The 20,499-nt window shown below is 39.1% G+C and overlaps 2 long non-coding RNA genes across 7 annotated transcripts in view; one reads left to right on the top strand and one right to left on the bottom strand.

The window, feature by feature from the left end:
* LOC112822085 (uncharacterized) overlaps window positions 1-20,499 on the top strand; it is a 712,470-nt gene that overhangs the window by 594,039 nt on the left and 97,932 nt on the right. The gene's annotated exons all lie outside the window — the stretch shown is intronic.
* The window catches only part of LOC112822077 (uncharacterized), a 116,589-nt gene that overhangs the window by 35,421 nt on the left and 60,669 nt on the right, over window positions 1-20,499 (bottom strand). Inside the window, exon 3 of the long non-coding RNA XR_003207613.2 lies at window positions 5,065-5,137. This is a non-coding gene — a long non-coding RNA (uncharacterized lncRNA). The remainder of the gene's footprint in view (window positions 1-5,064; window positions 5,138-20,499) is intronic.

The following is a 20,499-nucleotide window of genomic DNA, read 5'->3' as shown; positions in this document are numbered from 1 at the left end:
TCATTAGTCACACATTAGATACAATGAAAGCATTTGGTAGCTTGTCAATGTAGCAAATGCCTGCCCCAAAAGATAGACATATGTATCTTTAAGGGCAAATTTAATTTCTGACACCCTGTACAAAATTGCAAAAGCAATAGTGCCCAAAATAACAGGAGCAAAAGAAAGCACGCGGTTTTTTATTTCCATGGATGCTATCTTTAGAACAATCTGCATGATGATTTTAGTTGTGATGCTTGTGTGTTGGGAATCTTCTAACGGACTCTTTATTTACCCACATCTTAATATAGCTTTAAATATCTGTTTTATCCAATGTACAATCTTAACAAAAGTAGTTATATTACCACGTCTGGTACTGATTTTTACATGTCTGACTTTGCTATTAAATTTCAAGAAGGTTAATATTGCTTTTGTAACCCTGTCATGAGCAATGTATTTTCCCAGTAAACATGTCATAATTTTAAAGGCTGCTCAAGAAGCAGTGTTTTTGTTGAAATAGTTTTGCATTCATTTCCCTATTGTTTTTTAACCATAATATAGTGTAATGCTTTGAAAAGAATACGCATATTTATGTAATTAACACTTTTTGTTTTTAGCAAAACCTTGCCCATTAAAAACTAAGAGGGGCTGAGAAAACCATATAAATGGGCAACTTTTCAGCGACAATATTTGCATTCAATTTTAATTTACCATCAAGTCTATATCTTGAAATGTATCCATAAAGGGAGTAAGGGAGGAGTATATTCTGATAATATTTTTTATATTTTATTTTTTAATCTAAAATAAATGTTGATATTCAAAAGGTGCTTGCCACATTATGGTATGTCAGGGTTCTATGTTCTAGAAGAGCTGAATTCTCTTCGGGTCGGTATAAAATTAGAGGCTTTAATATGGACACACAAACATTCTTTTCTACTGCAGTTTAACTCCTGGTGGCAGAAGTAAGACTAGGAAAGAATCCTAAAGATTAGCTAGCTTCGTGGTTTTCAAACTGTGTTCCCTTGAGCTCTTAGTCTCTTTGGGGATACTCAGGGCCATGGGGGAAGGGAGGTTCAGTGGACTCCACCTCCTTGAGACCAGAGCATCTCTGCTTTTACCCACTGTGACTATTAAAGTTCCACGGAAGAAGGGAATCTCATGTTGGAGGCAAAAAAGTAAAAAATTGCTGACTGAGGCCATCTTATAGATAAGGAAAGCAGCGTTCACTTAGGGTGGCTTGCTAAGTCAGTGACAATGTCAGTTTTGTAACCCAGTCTCCCGTCTCATAGTCCCAAGTTCACTCTACTAAACTATAATAAACTTTCCCTATACATACAGTCACAGGTCTTTTTATGTAGTCATCCTGGGCTGGATTACTAAAAACACACACTAAGAAATCCATAGCCCCATGTTCAAAATCAGGATGCTGTGGAAGATACAGTATCTAGGTGGTAAATGCAATTGAGCAGCATGTTGTGGACCAAAACCAAGCCATTTAATACTGTTAAATTTGGGTGCACCATTACAGCCCTTAGGTAAAATATTGATTTACTTATTACTTAGTAAAATAATATTTAGGGAGTATTTTTTCTTAATTTTTAGTTGTGGTTAAAAAATTACATGACATACAACTTACCTTTGTAATTATTTTTTAAGTGTCAAGTTCAGTAGTGTTAACAACCTGCACATTACATTGTTGTACCCGGTGGAAAAAATTACTTAGGACTTAGATCTGAAAGAAAGATAATTTAAAGAATGTAAAGCTGAATTAAGATGCTACTTTCCCCAAGACATGTTTTATGGAATACTGTTACTGTAACCTGTGCCAGGTAAATTGAGGAACATGGTCAAATCATTTTTGGAAATGTAGCAAGCTATGTCCCTCCCTGGGAAATTCACAGGGAAAATTTATATTTGAAAAACTCTGAGAGATCATACTGTAAAGATCTCTTTGAACTTTGTATAATACAGAGTATTCCAAACTAATTTTCCATAGACTCTCCCCACCTTTTTTTGAAAAAAAAATTGATTTTTATTCTTCAGAGCTAATGTTCTGTAGACGACATTTTAGAATATTCTCCTCTAATAGAACTTTGGCAGATTAAATCAAGAGAGAAAGAGACCTGTAAGGCAATCTTTATGTTATTTATGGCTCTGATTTACCAATTCTTTATCCACATCTTGTGGCTAGGATATTAATAAATATCCCATTAGTTGGATCATTCAACAAATATTTAGGCACAGTGTTAAATGCTGGGAATACAGTACTGGGTAAATCTATCAGGGCCCCTGACCTTACAGAGCTTACAATTCCATTGACTAAAAAAGAAAAAGGAAATACAGGGAGCAAAAGCAGTATTTGCTGTTTCTGGCACTCAGCTTATCTGGCTATGTTTGTTTTGTTTTCCCTAATTCTAAAATGTGGGGGGGAGGCAGGGAGAGCAGAACACCAGTCTAGAAGTTTACAGTTGGCTCTTTGAATAGAAATATCCCATATTTGCCTGAGATCTACTTATGCATCAGCAATATCAATGATAATTCACTAGTAATCCAAAGATGGCCTTCTCTTATTTAGAAAGAGGGAAATGGGAAAGAAAAGAAAGCAAGGGAGGAAGGAGGGAAAGAAAACACAGTGTTTCCCAGTCTTCTCTCCTAGTGTAACTCCTTAGCTATTGATGTTACTTACCTTCCACACAAGATTTCTTTCCAGTGTCAACTGAAGACTGATCAACGGTCTGTATGTCATCATTATTTTTCTAATAATTCAAAGAGTATCTCTGTATCAGCTTCAACTCATGGTAGTAACCATGGGCCCTACCTCTGTCAGGAAATATTTTCTCTAATTAGCTATCCAACCTTCTCTCTCAGGCTCTGACCTTTATGCTGGGGAATCTGTGCCTTCATGTGAGCAGCACATGTCTCCTAAAGGAAAGAAAAGACCAGCCCACAGGCGTGGACATTGCTTGGTTCTCCAGACCTGTCCCATCCCTAGAATACTTCTACAGACCAATTGGATACGGTCCAAAAGACACTCCTGAAAATTTCAGGAAAAGCCCCACCTTCTTGGTGGACAGTGCCTTCATGTCCCATTCTCTTGTATGGAAGTGAGTGACTTGCAGGCTAATTCCTATATATACCACTTGAAAAGAAATGTGGTAAGGGTTAATGGCCTTTGGTCCCAGAGATTTGAGAAGAAAAGGGTGCAACATTGAAAAGAAAAAAAAAAAAAGAGGCTCACAAGGAAGACCTTTTGGCAGCTATGGTTTCCTGGCTGTATGTGCTGACATCGATGTGTCCCAGGTGATTCTCTAAGTGGGTCCCAAGCTGAATCCTCTGGCACGTTGCAACTTCATTTTGCTCTTTCTTTCCTGCCTGTCCCAGCTTTCCTTCAATGGGAACAATGTGAGATAAGATCATTATCAGAATATGATGAGGAAAGGATTTAGGAGAGAATTTGGGATTTTCAAATTAAAATTAAAAGCTATGTTAGTCTGTTTCCTTTTTCTAGTTAGCTGGGAATCCATCTTCCAATTCATTCTCCTCTCTGTCATTTGCCTATTGATAATATGGTAGGCCACGCAGTAATTGTCCTTTTTGTGCCTTTTAATTAACTTTTTAAAAATCATGTATGTTTACTTGTATGGATTTCTATTCTCTCTTCTCTTCAAATTTGTTCAGCTTATTTTTTTATTTGCACACCGCCACCCACTGCTGTGCATTAACAATAACAAAAAATCTGCACTCTTCCCTTCCACCTCTTGAACTGGAGAAACAGCTAATAAGAGGCTCAATGAGCCTTAGAGTATAGAGAAGCTGGAATCCTTAAATTATTTAAATTGAAAAATGGCTGGTTTTACAATCAGAAAAACTCAAGTGGACCATAAGCCCTACTTGATTGTCCCCTCCTTATCTAGATGATCTTGTAATGACAGCTGGAGTTATCTGCCACCAGCATCACTGTCCACAAAAGCTTCTACTCTCTCTGCTCAACTCTTCAGCAGCCCTGGGGAGCTGGAGCTGTTTCAGGGGAGAGGGCCCTAGAGGATTGGAAACTTTATTAAAATGCAAAGCTGTCTCCAGTGACATAAAAGCTCAGTAAAAAGTGATGGATCTAAGACCGCAGACCCAGAACTGATCTACAGAATGAAAAACTGAGATTTCATATACTGGCACCAAAAGGCTAGGGTCAGTGTAAAATAAAAAGCAATGTGAAATAAATGGCAGTGTAATATAAAGAGCAAGAGATGGAGGGAAAGGAAAGCACCACGTTTCAACGTGAGCAGTGCAACAAAGGCCACGTGTCAGACTGGCCCCTTGCAGAATTCAGCCTCAGGAAGCAGCCCTCTGGAATGGATTGTGGGAAGTCAGGAGAGTTGGCTGCTTTGAAAGGTTAAGGAAGCACCCCACCCCAAATATTCCTGATTTTCTCTTGGTAAGCGTTCATTCTTGAACTATCATCTATGAATTTTCTGAGACTCTTTGTTACTGAATGGTATTATGACTACTAATAATAGATAGTAACAGGAGATAACAGGAGCCCATCACCCTTTGGCTTGAAGTCTGGAAGTGGCCCTCCACTTCATTTGCCAAATAACCATGAGGAATCTAATCTTCTAAATATATATTAAGTGTATTTGCCCAATTTGATCCACTGTACTGTAAAATAACAAAATAAGATCTTAAGTTAACTTGACACTTTGTCCATTTAACTTCAAGGACTCCATGTTTATTACTCACTAATAGGTTGAAAGGTTGAAATGAAAATTGAGGCACTAAAACATATAACAAGTAATTTGTTATAAACAAGGAAAATTAAAAACAAAGTTCACTTTCAATTTGAGTATACTGAGTGCTTCATAAATCCCTCTTCCATTCTTTTGCTTCAGAATTCCTTACTAGAAAAAAAAAATCACTCCAAGCACAAAAAGTCATAATTAATATTCAAAATAGCTCAGAACTCATGAAAACCAAGGTAGTATGTTCCCTTCTGCACTTCACAGCTTTGAAAGCATTTCTTAGGAAAGATTTGTTAACCATCCCATCACCACCATAACAACTACCAACAACCATTTATTGAATGCTTACCATATTTCTCCCCGGCCCTTCTCCCTTCTCGAAGCCTCATCATCAAACCTTGTTTTCATTTCCGCTTAGGAAACTTGAAAAGGAAAAAAAAAAATCAAAGTGTTGGTCTAAATTACCCAACTGGTAATTTCTCTTTTTATGCAACTAACAAGTTTGGTTAGCAAATGAAAAAAAAAAAAAAAACAAACCTAAATGAAGTACTCCATTCCTTCAAACTCAGCAGAAGACATTGAGATTACTGGTTGGATCATAGTTACTCCAAGTATCAGTAGAATCCCCCCCCCAAATATGTAATACTTTTGTCCTTATTTTTCCTAAAAATATTGTGTTTACACTTGACATGTTTATAAACTGATCTTTTGTGATAAGAAAAGACTGGCAGAATTACTTAAGATGTTTTTTCCATGTTCAGTTCGGAGATGGCTTAAGATGTGACCTTGTGAACAAGCTTCCTTCTCCGATGTAAGAAAAACAAGGTCCTCTCTGTCCTCAAAAAAGAGAGCGGGCACCAGAACACAGAGAGGCCCCTTTGTCCCAGTCCCCTCACCCCCAATTAGTATGCACTGCTGCAATCTTGAGGCCCACTGAAGAACTTCTTTGACTTGGGAGGCTGGTTTGTGCAAACCCCCAAACTTTGTTCCACGGGGACACTCATGTCAAATGATAGTCCCTCATAGGAATTGTAGCTCCTCCATGTTCCCTCATTCAGGACAGTGTATTGGGTGCGAGCATGTGAAAGCAGTGCTATTATAAGGATAACCCTGAGCTTGCTGGAATTCATTCTTAAATAGGTTGTGTGGAAACCCCAGAGCTTTATTACTATTTCACATTTCTTGTAACATATCTCAATCACAGCTGACGATGACACACCAGAGTCTCATGACACTGGGGTTGAAAAACATCCACTTCATGAAATTGGCAACCAAACTGGCAGAACTAATAGATAATACGAGATGCTTAGATTCCTGGAGCTAACCCAAGGTCCGAGAGGGTACTCCGAATCAACTCTGGTTCTTAGAAATCTTTGTGCAAATAATAGGACCGCATGGTACCGCTCTGCTCCTTTCAGCCTGGTACCCCTCACACCTAATGGGCTCAACAGCCTCAGGTTTATGGGGAAGGGCAAGACAGAGCGTGTTTACATTAAACTAGGATTTAAATAAGCTTAAGATACCAAATACTGTTAAACAACATGAAATTCATTTTATGTGTCATGAAGAAATGTTTGTCTTTTTATTGATTATGTTATCGGCATGTGTTAACTTGGACTTTACATTGAAAACAAAATTGGAGTGCCTGGGTGGCTTAGTCAGTTAAGCATCCGACTCTTGATTTCAGCTCAGGTCATGCTCTCAGGGTCCTGGGATCCAGGCCCATGTCAGGCTCCACACTCAGCAGGGAGTCTGCTTGAGGATCCTCTCTCGCTCTCCCTCTGCCCCTTATCTCACTCACTTGCTCTCTCTCTCTCACAAATAAATAAATAAATCTTTAAAAAAATTTTTTTAAATAAATAAAGAAGTAAGCCAATACTGGGGGTACCTGGCCGGCTCAGGCAGTGGAGTGTGTGACTCTTGATCTAGGGGTTGTGGGTTTGAGCCCCATGTTGGGTGTAGAAATTGCTTAAAATAAAATCTTAAAAAAAAAAAAAAAGAAAAGGCCAATAGTGATACTATATCCTGAACAAGTTAAATCAGAATCTCTGAGAATGGGACCTAGGCATCAATGTTTTAAAGCTGCACAGATGATGCCAGTGTGTAACCAAAGTTGAGAACCACCAGTCTAAGGAAGGAAAAAGGACGGGAGAGGGAGATGAGTCTAGGGAGAGATTCAGGGATTGTGGTCATACAATTAGAACCGGTGTTACTTAGATTTGTCAGCCTGGTATTCTGAGAGCTGCCGGGGACCCTGGCGATGGGCCCAACACATGCCCAGACAGCAGTCACTACCTGCCTCTCTCTGTGCATCTGTCCTTGAAACCTATACCCCTGGGAGTCAAGGGCAAGAGAAGTGGTGACTTCTCCACAGCTATAGAATTCTCTCAGACCTGATTCAGTAAAACCTTTCTCTACTTCTCTCTCTTTTAGAGGCAGGTTAAAGTGGAGAGTCCTGGGCCTACTACAAACTTCCTCAGAATAGACAGATTCAGAGCAGAGTTTAAAAAAATACTATGGACTGTCTATTGTGAGCAAAGTACTGACTTAATCCTAATTACAACCCCATCAGGCAGGTTTTAGATGTGCCTCCATTTTACAGATACAGCAATGTAAGGGGGCTGCCTGAGGTCATACGGCTAATGTATGTCTAAGTCCGGACATTTACTCTAAGACAGATGGAAAACTGACCAAGGGTCACCCTTGCTATTCATGGACAGCTGTCTGTGTCAAAAGAATCTTCCATTCTTTAGGTAGAGAATCAAATTAGTATGCTAATTGTGTTCTTTGCAAGTATGTATAAGCAAGCATTATACTCACAGACATAGAAAAGAATCTTAGTATTCAGACACCGGTATGGTGTGTGTCCTCTTTTGAAACATCATCACTAGTTCTCATGACCAATTTAAGTCCATTGGAGTTTCTTTGATTAAAAAAAAAAAAAAAGTGTTTGGAATAGCTAAGAGAACCCAGCATATACATCTAAGCTCAAGATCACATGAAACCTTTGGAAACCGGATATGTATCCTTGTTATAACATTTCTGAAAATGGAAATCCTCTTGAATTCGTAGTGGTAGGAAAGGAAAAGAAAAGTACCTTTTGTATGTTCTCCCTCTGAAACCCTAGAGTGGGATAGTGTCATGGGATTGACATCGACTCTAAATAGCTGGAGCCATCTGTTTCCTATTTTGCAAACTTTTTTTCAACCAGAAATTGCTAGCTACCTAAAGACACAGTCTGAGGTAGGACAAGCCCTCGACCAATTTGAAGAAAGCAGTTTATCTTCTATTTACTCATCAAGCACTGCCTCGTGTCTATTATGTGTTAGGTGCTATAGCTGCTGCTGCTTTAACCCTTCCCAGCTTACTGGCATGTCTTGTCCCTCTCCCTTTCCCTCCCAGCAGCCTTATTCCCTGTCCCTCTACCCTCTGGGCCAAAACCTGCTCTCAGATCCTTCATTCATTTGAAGGTAAAAGTGGTTGGTAACAGCTAAAAATAGTTATGATTTCCGCGGTGATAGGCATTTTAACAGAGATCAAATCCTTTAAGCTAAAAGGGCAGTGTTCTTGTGACATAATTACAGGCAGTGGTTCTCTGGAGACTGAGGACGCCTGCTCCAGCCTTGCCCCTCCCGTGGCTGCCTGCTGCTTTCCTGAAAAGGTCAATGCCTTTTCATGTTTTTATCCCAAGTGCTTGGCGTGGTGACCAGCATATTTGGCACTCAGTAATGAAGGAAGCTGTGGCCTGAGGAAAGTAAGTTGCAACAATAAAGATGCCCTAACACAGATGAATGGGAAGATGCTGGATTCGTTTTGAGCCAAAATGCCCATGGGGAGAGGCTAGGGAAAGCAAGAAGAGGAGATAACCTAGTGCCGTTGTTTGACCTCTCCGAGAAGCCCATATCCGTTCTGAGAGACTTCTGACAGTTCCGGTTATCTCTCAGATCTACAAGCCTGGTTTTACGTAGCAGCTCTGCTGCATTGCAATTTGTTGTTTTTGAGTTGTATGCAAATTGGGATAACGAGTAAAATGAGTCGTTTCCAAAAATATTTATCGAGCACCTATAATGAACCAGGAATGCTGCGAGACACTGTAGAGTTGCTGTCCTCATGCAGTGAACATCCTACCTAAAGAGTCTGATGTGAAAGCATTAATTATGAAGTTCAGCGTTTAATCAGAGTCATATTGAGTGCTGCAAAGGAAAATTGCAGGGTACTAGGAAAGCATGGAATAGAGGGACACGACCTAACACAGAACATCAGGCAAAACTTCTCTGGGGGAAAAAAAAAAGTCACTTAAGCTTATTCCTGAAGGATCAGTGGGAGTTAGCTAGGCAGAGAATTCATAAAAGGAGTGGACATTCCTAATAAACGTTTAATCCTGAGAATTGTCTTGGTTCCATTTCTTGATGTTGCCTGGCTAGAAAACATGTTGAGGTCTTTGCAACAAGCTGCCTATTCATTCAATCAAGACTCTAAATTCAGACAAAAGAAAATATTGGCATAAAGAAAAGAATCATTTCCATAGATGTCAACAACTTCACGAGACGCACACGTGTGTACCATGTGTCTCATCCATTGCTATTTTTCTGTGCTCTCACCTGGGTTGTTAGCATGAATGCCCATTGGACATGCCCCGGCAGCATTCTCTAGGCCAGGGGCTTTCAAATTCCAAAATGTTCACAGACTAGACTGTCTGTATGGCTCTATCCAGAAACTCTGGGTGGAAGAAAAGGAGTTAGGAAAAAAAGAAGTGAGTCAAGGAACAGAAAACCTCAGAGAGAGCCTGGTCTGTGTTAGCCTGGTCTGTCTGACCATCCCACCCTCTTTTATTTAATATAGAGCCAATACTTCGTATGTCTGCAAAAAAGACATTCCCAGGCTCATCGTGCCATTTTATACATCATCTTCCCTTGTTCCTCTTCTTCAGCTAATGAAATTCTTGTTCCTAAAAACTCAGTTCTGGCATCTTAGCCTCTTCTCCCACTGCCCCAATCTAATTTAGATAACCCTCCTTTGTGCTCTCATAGCATGCTGCACTTTCATACCTTATCACAGCTATGGTCTAATACTTGACTTACTTATCTGACTTATCTACTTCTTGAGGGAGTAAGTTCCTTAAGGGCAAGACTCATGTTTTAATCATTTTCGTATCCCTAGTCTCTAGCAGAGTACTTAAAAATCCAGTGAATGAATTAATGTTCGTGTATGATAGTTACTTTTCCTTTCTTAGCCTCTGGAGAGATGTGGAGACCTAGATTTTGCATATCCGGTAAACAAGCCTGGATTTGTATGTAGGAAACTTTTGACCCGTGCCAGTCTGAAATTCTTCTCCTTTTGTAGATAAGCCTGTTGTAGTTACCTTAACTGGGCTGGTCTCTGTAGCCTTTCTTTGAAAACATCTTAAGAACTGATAGACCAGTCCGGCTCACCAATATATCAGTTAAGAACAAGATTGGCTTTGATGTTCAGCACTGAGGAAATGGCATCATTTCGAAGCTAGAAGCAAGGAAAGAATACCGTGCCTAGCAGGATATTGCCAAATAGTAAGTACGTAAGTATTTATTTAATGAGAAAAGGAAAAGATACATTAAAACAGGAATAATTGAATGCATTATGAATACAGTACAATCCACAGGAATCCTCAAGCCATGAGTTAGAATAAGGGACTTATCCTTGGCAAAAATGACAAAGCCATCAAACATAAAATATAAAAGCTATTGGAGGGGTTCCTGGATGGCTCAGTCAGTTAAGCATCCGACTCTTGATTTCGGCTCTGGTCATGATCTCGGGGTCATGAGATCGAGCCAGTGATGGGCTTCATGCCCAGAGGGGAGTCTTCTTGACATTCTCTCTTTCCCTCTCCCTCTGCCCTTTCCCAAACTTGTGCACGTGTGCTCGCTCGCTCTCTCTCAAATAAATAGATAGACTATTTTAAAAATTATTAAAAAAATAAAAGCTATTGGAAGATCACGTTTTCCAACCAAACAAGATCCAAATATCATTCAAATAATGAAAAAGAAGAGTATGTAAAAAAAGGGGGGGCTAACCTGGAGGAGGCAAATGTTTGATATATGAGGAGAATGTATTCTAAACTCTAGAGAAATCCCCATACAATCCCCAATCTTTCTCCTCATCCCTCCCCACCACCTACAACTACCACTCTTACATGCACATGTCATGGCTGTCTTGTCTCCCTGTTTTCCTGAAATAATTTGATTTGGAAAAGAAGATGTTTAGAGATGACAGTAGGGGAAGAGAAAGTTTCCTCCAACTGAAATTCTCCTTCCTTCTCTGCCTATGATTCTTCAAGTAGGCATAATTAATTGCCACCTCTTCTATGAAAGACTTTTCTGATCTACGAGAGCACCCAGCTAGTTGCCCCCTCACTCTGCTCTCGCTCTACAGCTTACCTCTTCCCCTCCTTTGCAACTTATTTCACGATCTTTTATTATAGTTGCCTACATCTACCTATACCTGTCCTTCCTCGAGAATAGGAGCTTTGGAAGAGGGGTTGTTTCTCATTTATCTTCATACCCTCTCTCCCTCTCGAGCTCTTGCTCCATTCCTAACCTCGAGCCTGGCAAAAAGTGGGAATGCAGAAAATGTTTGTGGGATCAAGGAAGGGAAGAAGGAAAGAAGAAAAAAAAAAAAGGAAGGAAGTTTATTTCTGGAGAAAAGAGCCTTTGTCTTCTTTCCTCAAAATATTATCTCTTTCTAAAATCAGGGGCCCAGCCTGTTTTCTTCCCCTCGGCGTTAGGGTACGTGCCCTTGAACACCTTAGCTTGGCAAAGAGCCCAAATTCCATCTCCAATCAGCTGAGTCACTTTCAGTTTCTTTGTGGTTCATTCATGCTTTTCCCCTTCATTGACACATTAACATTTCATGGTGAGTAGGTCCTGTTCAGCTGGCAGCCCCTCTCAGCCCCCACACCTCTAAGCTGTCCTCACTTCACTAGTTCCCAATTGCCTGCCTCTTGGGGGGCTCTGTCATTGTCAGCATATAGCTAGAGGAGCTCTTGGTTTGCCATTGCCATACCTAAGTTTTCATAATTAACAACGCAAGGCCAATTCAGGATGAGAGCTCTCTGCTAGAGGAGATCTTCCCTTACGTGTTCTTCTCAAAAGCACCCGGGTCATTCTAAGAAAATGAGAGAAAAACAGGTAGTGAAAGAACTGGACAGGTCTAATATCTGCTTCGTTTGGTATCTTGTCAAAATCTCTCATTTTTTATTTTCCTCAAATACCTGTACAACTCTTATCTCCATGCCCTCTGCAACCGTGACTCCCAATGAGTTTCTATTTCGATCTTGTTTTGTACGTCAGCAATTTGTACCCTAACCTAAAAAATAGCAATAATCCGTGAGCAAATTAATAATTAAAAATCTAACATCTCTAAAGCATGGCATACAAGAGTTTCTGTTTATTGACTTTGAAAAGGAGATTGCACACGTGCGTGCATGTGCGCGCACGCACACACACAAATATTTGTTACAAGCTTAGCATTTCAAGATTTACTTTGGCACCTTAGGCCCTTAGTAGGTGCTCAATAACTCCCTGCTGACACAGTGATTAGCTTTAGTAGCTCCCTGTTATTTCCAAAGACACAGCATTTTCCAGACTTTTCTGATCAACAGATGAAATGTAGCTTTTCTTAAAGCTGTGGAAATAGAATAATTCATATTGCGAGGTTATTTATTACCAGCCAGACCCTCATCTTGCTCTACAGGACTCTGATAATCACCTATTTCAGAAGCCATTAGCCTTCTGTGTGTTGCAAAGCGCTCTTCACCGTAACGTGTCTATGCCTTTGTATTCTGGGGGAAGGAATGGCGTGCACTGAAGTAACAGACCTCTGTTGACCAAGTAGGAAAGTCTTTGATGCACAAATAGTACATTTAACTGCTTTTATTTGATAGTGTTGAAATTAAACATTGTGTGGAATCCCTGCCCAGGTATGGAAACATATAAAACCTCTGAGGATATGTACATTAATTCAGATGCTTAAAATTATAGAAACACAGCCGTATAAGAAAAACATGCATTGAAAGAATGTAACAATCAGGGTTTAGGCACTTACAGAGGACTGCAGGAGCTGGATTTAACTTATTGATTTTAGAACCACCATGAAAAAAAAAGGCGAAATATTGCCTTTCCTGTTTTCAGATAATAATGACTGTTGTTGCAAATTATAAAATTTAATTAGCTATATAAATGCCAGAGGAACAAATAGTGTGCTATTGTCTTGATATCTTTCCAGAAATTAGTCTTTTAAAATAAATTTGCCATATTAATCATCTAAAAATATTTTTGATCACTGAATTAATAGTTTGCAGCCTGTTTTCAGGTACTCATTGCCATAGGTGATTGCTTCTTAATTACTACATGGGCTCTTTCTATTCACTCATATTAATTCATGTTTTCTGGCACAGTCCCAAAAGGCAGCCTTGCCCTATATCTTCTAATTACTTCTATAATTGAATTTGCCCACTTTTTCTAACCTATTTTTTAAACTGACTGTGTTTGTTCATGGTTTATTGTGTCTTTTTTGTGTCAGTTCTCTGCAAGCAGAATGTACATTGATTCTTTCCTCGTTTCTCATTAATTTTCAAGAGCTTTGCTGCATGTCTGTTTTCTCAGTCTGTCAGACCTATTGCTAGACCAAAAAAAAAAAAAACGGACTCTTATTATTAAAGGTTAGGTAAAATAGACTGAAGTTAATTAATTCATTAGTAACTCTGAGCCAATTACTGAAGCCTTCTCTTATTTATATACTTGTTAACAAGACAGAAATGAGAAAGGCCAATTACAGGCACATGTCCTTCAGAAGTTCAGCAAACCCAGAGCTTATGCATTGATTGACACCCCTCCAAAAAATCTTCAGTTTATATATTACGTGTGTGACATTGCATTTGAAAATGATTGGCTAACACTCTATTCCATTCTATTAATAAATTTTAAAGGATTTTGCCCCCACCCATAGAAATCTTGAATCTGCCTAATATTACTTAAATCTTCTTAAATCATCTCAAGGAGTATTGCTTAGCCTTAGCCATTACAAAAATAGAAGAACTTCGGCTTGTTTTCTGATTTCATTATTCTGCACCGTCCAAGCTACTAAGGTTTTGAGTCTTGAAGTGGGATAATTGACTAGCAGATCTTATATGCTAGAGATCTCATATGTTTTATCTGATTTTTATGGAATATGCCAAAACTTTACAAGGTGTGCAAAGACACTTTTCCTCTACATTTTTCCTGGTGACCCACAGAAAAAATTTTACCAGCTTCATCCCTACAAACTGCCTGCCCGGTACATACTCTATCCATTACCTCCCTTCCCCTGCCTCAGAAATATTTTGTTAATTTATCAGGGCTTTTGAGGGAAAGGGGCCGGTGATTGATTAGTTTCTGTACATCTGCATTCTCTACATATGTTGCTGTCAGCATGGAATCAACAAACCAACAGAGTCAATTGACACTAATGTCTCAATAGATTGGTCGTTGGACTGAATTAAAACTAATTTGAGTGTTTGGTTTTGGTTTTGGTTTTGGTTTCTTTTTTTAATCTCATGTGGACACAGATTTCCACAGATAAGGGATGCCATAATACCGCCAGGGTCACACTGCTGCCTAATAGTTGAGGTTTTCCTCAGTCCCAAATGTATTCAAATGTAATCGATTATTTCATAGCCTAATAACGACCATCACAGCACCACAGAATGGGAAAGAATCTCAGCAGATGATTAGTCCAGGTCCATGATTCTTAGAAGACCAGAGGAAAACAGTTTAAAAATGTGCCCCGTACCTTAGTCGGGAAGCCTTTCTTAATACTTCTGCCATCTGAAGTTAACACCTGCTTGCTTCCGAATTTCTATGCTGTCTTATTTATAGCTATCTTATGGAACGTTTTACTTTCTACCCTGGATTATAATGACCTGTATCTTTCTCTCCGCTGAACTATTCCCTAATTGAAGAAATAAGTGTATTTTATACACTCTGGAGCCCCAGCAGTCCACCCAATGTCTGGCAAGTAGTCGGCCCTCCGTGAATATGTGGCACAAGAATTAAGGATGAGGAGTCCATAATCTCTCTTTCACGTGTTCAGTGTCTAACCTCCCTCACTATGTAGGCTCACTAAAGAATCTCATGCTTGAAATCAGTTAATGTATCTTAATTTTCTATGGTAACTGCAATAAATTGGTAACAAATGTTCCATTATTAATTCATTATGTAGGCTTCTCTGCTCCAAGATTAAAAATCTATACCAATTTTTCCTCAGATGAACTGTTTTTCATTCCTTTAATTACTACATGACTTTTTTTTTTTTTAATGGCTTTATGTTTGTTACTTTGGGCCAAGACCACACAGGCCCTTGTTGCTCTTCCAATTCCATGTGCAGCACGGTCTCTGTATTTTCAGAAACACCTATGTGAAACACAAATTAGATTTCTTGGACTCCTTCACTCCTTAACTCATCAGTTCTTCATGCCCCTGCCTCAGTGAAGCTGGTTTTCCTTCAGCAAACTTGTGTATATTGCCCTGCCTTTCTTTCTTTTTACCCTCCCTCCTTCCCTCCCTCCCTCCATCTCTCCATCTCTCCCTTCCTTCCTCCTTCCTTCCTCCTTTCTTTCCCTTTCTTTCTTTCTTTCTTTCTTTCTTTCTTTCTTTCTTTCTTTCTTTCTGTCTTTCTTTCTTTCTTTCTTTCTTTCTCCCTCTCTTCCTTTTTTTCTTCCTTCTTTTTTCCTCTTTATTCTTTGAAATAAGGTGCTTCATAGCTCCATCTTCTAATAACAGCACTTCATATGTGTATAATGGTCTCCCATTATACAAGCTTTTTTCACAGATACCATCTCAGTTGCTTCTTATAGGCTAAGTACTATGCAGATGAAGAAACTAAAATTCAGAGAGATTACGTGGCTTGCCCAAGGCCACACAGCTAGTTACAATTTCAGTTTTTGAATTCTTGACTTGGTTTACCTATGAGAACAAAATCCAGAAGGCCCTTTTTTCTTATTTGATTCCTACCTTTTGTGTAAGGAAATTACCTAATGTACTCTCCCAGACAGCTGGGTGTAAGTCAGCTGAATGATTTTTTTCCAGTAATTATATAGGTCATTATAAAAAAGAAAATGTGACCTGGTACTTTCACATGCATATGTCATCCTGAACATGCAGATTCTGATTCAGTACGTCTGAATTTCTAATGAGCTGTCAGGGATCTGGGAGCGGGGTGGTGCTGCCAGTCCATAGACCTCACTTGGAGTAATCAGGTCTTAGTGGACAGAGTGAAGTTCTTGATTCGAGTCCTGGTTGTTCTGTTTACTAACTATGACCTCGGGCAAGCTACTTAGCCCTCGTGAGCCTCAGTTTTTTTCATCCTTAAAATGAGGATAATAATATGTATCTTACTCCCTGAAAACCAAGGAAATTAACTGTTAGTGAAGGGGCCTACTTTCTCTCCACACTACTGTCTGATTCATCTTCCTAAGGTCTCCCTGCTCTCAGAGACTTTCTGGGGAGCCTCACTGCCTGGTGAATTATGTATCAGTTCCTCCCCCTGAGCCTCAGACCTTCAGGACTATAGCCAATGTCACCTTTTAGCTTGATCTCTCCCTGCTTTCTACTCATACCTTACATGTATGGTATGTACATCAGATTTCCTACTTCCTCTTCTTGATTCACCTTTGTCCCACCCAACCCTCATCACATCTACAGAAATTCTATCCTTTCTCCAAGTCCCTTCTCCCATTTTTGCTGCTGTCCATCCCCCTCACTCCCAGCTCCTAATAGGTATGTCTCTCTGGCATTCGAATACTCACCATACTCCGTTTTTATCTTTGGATGGTTTCTTTTGTATTCTATCTTACATTCTAGTTATGTCCGTAATTAATGTCCTATCCCATCAGACTCAAGTTCCACGAGGATGGGGATCATATCACAATGGTAAGAGCATAGCTTTGGGGCACACAGACCTGGGCAGGTACCTCAGCTCTGCCATTTGTCGGGACAACCCGCCTAACCTGTCCAAGCCCCATTTTTCTCGTCTTAAAAGTAGGTGCTACCTAGCTTGCAGAGTTACTGGGAAGAAATGTTGTCTACAAAATACCTCACACAGTATCCAGCGCATAGTAAGGGCTCATGTCAGTGAAACTGAATAGATGAGAACTGACTCTGTAATCCCAGCACAACTCAGACATTCATTCTAGTGTGTGAGCAACTGGACCCAAGCCCAGGCTTCCAACCTGTGTGAGCATTTTCACATTTTCTTTGCCGGCTGTGGTTAGGTCGGTGTAAAGTCTTATCAGAATATTCCATATTCAGTCTTATTCAAACCAAACTACATTTGTTGATCTAACTGCAGTCGGTACAAAGTGATAATGAATGTTGGTTATATGTACGGTATGGTTAAAAAAAAAAAGGCATGTGGTTTTAGTTCAACTTGGGTTTGAATACAAGCTGCCACTCGCTAGCAGTTTCCCTGATCTCTCTGAACTATGACAATCTCGGAAGTTCGGATGTTTTCCATTTTCTTCTTTATATTTGTCTGTATTCTGAGGATTTTTAAAAATAAAGAGCATATTATTTCTGTAGCCCAGAGACAATAATAATATTCTCTTGAATGGCAGTGATAACTTTCAGTGCCCCAAATCTCCACTTTTATAAGTTGAATTCACATATATGTATATAAATTTTGCTCGACTGTTCCACGTTTTTGTGGATTTGAATATTTTATCTCAGTAATTGCTAAGGAGCCATAATTGCATTTCTTTTTTAATTCTTATCAACTAATTTTAAAAACTAAATAGATCAAGAACCTATATCATCATTCAGTTTAACCTTTTGGGGGACAAAGTAATTTTTCTTAATAACTACAAGTTAAATGTTGTCAGTGTAGCCAAAGTTGACTCAATGCCTAGACACAGTGCAAGAGATGGATCCAAGTTGCATCTAAACTGAGGGCAGTCAAAGCCAAAATCACAGCTATAGTCAGTATGTTGTTTTGTTAATGTGGGTAAAGAGGGGTTTTAAAAGAAAAATAGAAAATGGAGCAAACCTTGTTTTAATCAGGGAGTATATGGAAAGAAAATTAAATGCCTATATTAAAACCTATTCTTTTAGACTACCAATAACATTTTCCCTTAGCCTCAAGAGACAGTCATAAAACAATGGCTCATAGTGCTTTTAGAACAGGAACTGAAGTTGTGTACTGTGCGTGTATGTATAGTCCTATGTAGGAGGAATGCAATGTTTAAAGCTGCTGTCGCCCCTTGGAAAAAAAAAAAAAAAGGAACAAAATGGGATTCTGAGTCGAGTATGTATGCATTTTCTGTTTCTCTGTCTTGTGGGTCTTTATTGCTAAAAATATTTTTATGAAATTGTTCTTTGCTTCGTGTGGTCTTGTTTGCTCCTTCTCAAATCTCAAACCATGGCATAGTTACGAAACATCTTGAGTTATTAAAAGGAGAAATTGTATTTTGTTTGTGAACCGAAGAGCAGGCCAAGCAATGTCTTCAGAAACAAAGATTTTATTTTATATGAGAAAAAAAGTTATTTTTCATTATAAGCTACAATGAGGGATAGTTCTAGGACAAAGAGACAGAAATTGTCACTTGGAAACTGTCATGTTGAAGCTGTCTACGAAGCTACAAATGAAGTAGAAATTGGTTTCTTTTTCTTGGCCCATTTGGCCAATGTAAAGCATCTTACTGGGTGATCAAATCTTGCAAAGCCACCTTCAGATTTTAGTTACCAATCTATAGCATATCAATGATTAATTTAACAAGAACAACAACAAAGAGATATTTAATTTTACTTCATGGGGCATAAACACAGACTGAGACATACTCTGTCAAATAGTTGAGAGCATGGGCTTCGAGTCAGACTAACCTGAGTGTGAGCCCTGGTGATCTTCAGCAACTTAACCTCATGAAGTCTGTTTCCTCATCTGTAATATGGGATTGTGCCATATTTCATTAGTTAAGATGCACATTCTTTCACATTTTAACATTAGAATGCATCTTACAACTGATGGAGTACCTTAGCAACATTATTTTTCTTTTACAACCTATGGCATCTGATAGTCAACTAAATAATTGATATATACTTCCTAGAATCATTTTGAGATACATATAAAATAATGATGTAAATAAAATCTTAGGCTCTAGGACCTGGCCCACAGAAAACTCAGTAAATAATACCCATTAAAATGTTGTGCCCTGTGATTCTTGTAAACTCTGGCATGTTCCTATCTTTTTACTCATAATTTGTGTTTGCCAAAACTAGAAGTTAACTTCTTCGCAAAATCCTTATGTTGGAACAGTCTGCCTACTGAATTGTTCGTCAAATCTCTTCTAATTTCTCTGGCAGCAAGATATTGACCCTAGGGTTTAAATCTGAAGCATGGTCAGAATAAGGGCTTGTGAAAGTCTGCAGTGATTTGTCACAGAATGAACAGAAGTGAGTAGTCCAGTGCTGAGCCCCCAGTAAGCACCACATAAGTGTTGCTGAGAGGGAGGGAGTAGCATGCATAGAGCAGTTAAAGAGCATAGGTTCTGGAGCCAGACTGGCTGGGTTCTAGGAGATTCCGGAGCCAGATTGGCTGGTTCAAGTCTCGGCTCTTCGCCTTACAAGCTGTATAACGTCAGGCAAGTTACTTGACTTCTCTGTGGCTTCCATTTCCTTCTAGGGTGGTTGTGAAAATTAAAAGAGCAATGTCCATAGAAGGTGCCTTATGAGATTGCTATTATTATTGAAAATACACCCTTCTTGTGTTTAAGTTCCTTTAAAAAAAAGTCTGTTTTCTGATACCGAACAGGAATATTCCAGTCAATTTATTTTTCTAGCAGGCGATTGTTATAAGGCTGTTAGAGGCTTATACCGTATAAAACATATAACCTGCAGTGTCTTTTGAGGTATTTGTGATACCTCAAATAGCTGATAAAAACTTGCCTATCTAGCAGTAAACGCGTGACTAAAAACAAAGTATCACTTAAGTCTGAGGTTGCATGACTAAAAACAAAGTATCACTTAAGTCTGAGGTTGCTTCTAACAGCCTCTGGAGTGTCTGTATAATATTATCTTGTTATGGCTTAAAATGCACTATTACATAGGTCAGCCTGTATTCCCAAGAAAGGATCATTATGACTAGGAATTTTAGAGTGGGCTCCTTCTAACGTTTGTTCACTTGTAACCCATATTATTCCAATTTTTTTTAAAGTTGTGAACATGACTATTGTGCTTAGAACAGCTATGGCCATCAAGCATGTACGTATCTCTAAGCATGAGACTAGGTGTAGCCTTTTACTTATTGATCAAACCTATTATATACAAAGAATCAACCCTGAAGTGAAATAAAGCTTACCGATAGTTAATCAGTATTTTTAAGGGGTAATTATTCACATGAATAATTGTAATCAGTATTATTTTTCCATAACCAAAGCATAGTTTTAGCTTTTCTCTTCTCTTTTTCACATTTTGTTCACTCTCTAATATCTATCATCAGTGTCAGTATCAAGAGACTATAGCACCGTGTGTGGGAACATTAGTGTCCCAACAACATAGCTCCAAAACCCAGTCTGTCACTGAACTAGCCCCCAAATCTCCAATCAGATTTGCTCTTGCTCATGTCATAAGTCTACGAAAGGCAGGGTGGTCCTCCTTTATCCTGCAGCTCTGCCATCTAATGCATGCCTTCCAAGGTCATCGTAGTAAGGAAAGCAGAACCTGGAGGGACTCTTTTAGGAGCCAGTCCTGGCAATGACTTATGTGGATCCCATCCAATTCCA

The sequence above is a fragment of the Callorhinus ursinus genome, unplaced genomic scaffold (genome assembly GCF_003265705.2).
Source record: "Callorhinus ursinus isolate GAN/ISIS: 27379988/994484 unplaced genomic scaffold, GSC_fseal_2.0 scaffold1, whole genome shotgun sequence".
NCBI classification, from domain to species: Eukaryota; Metazoa; Chordata; class Mammalia; order Carnivora; family Otariidae; genus Callorhinus; species Callorhinus ursinus.
Note: the sequence above shows the minus strand (reverse complement) of the source record. Positions and strands in the feature narration are given on the sequence as shown.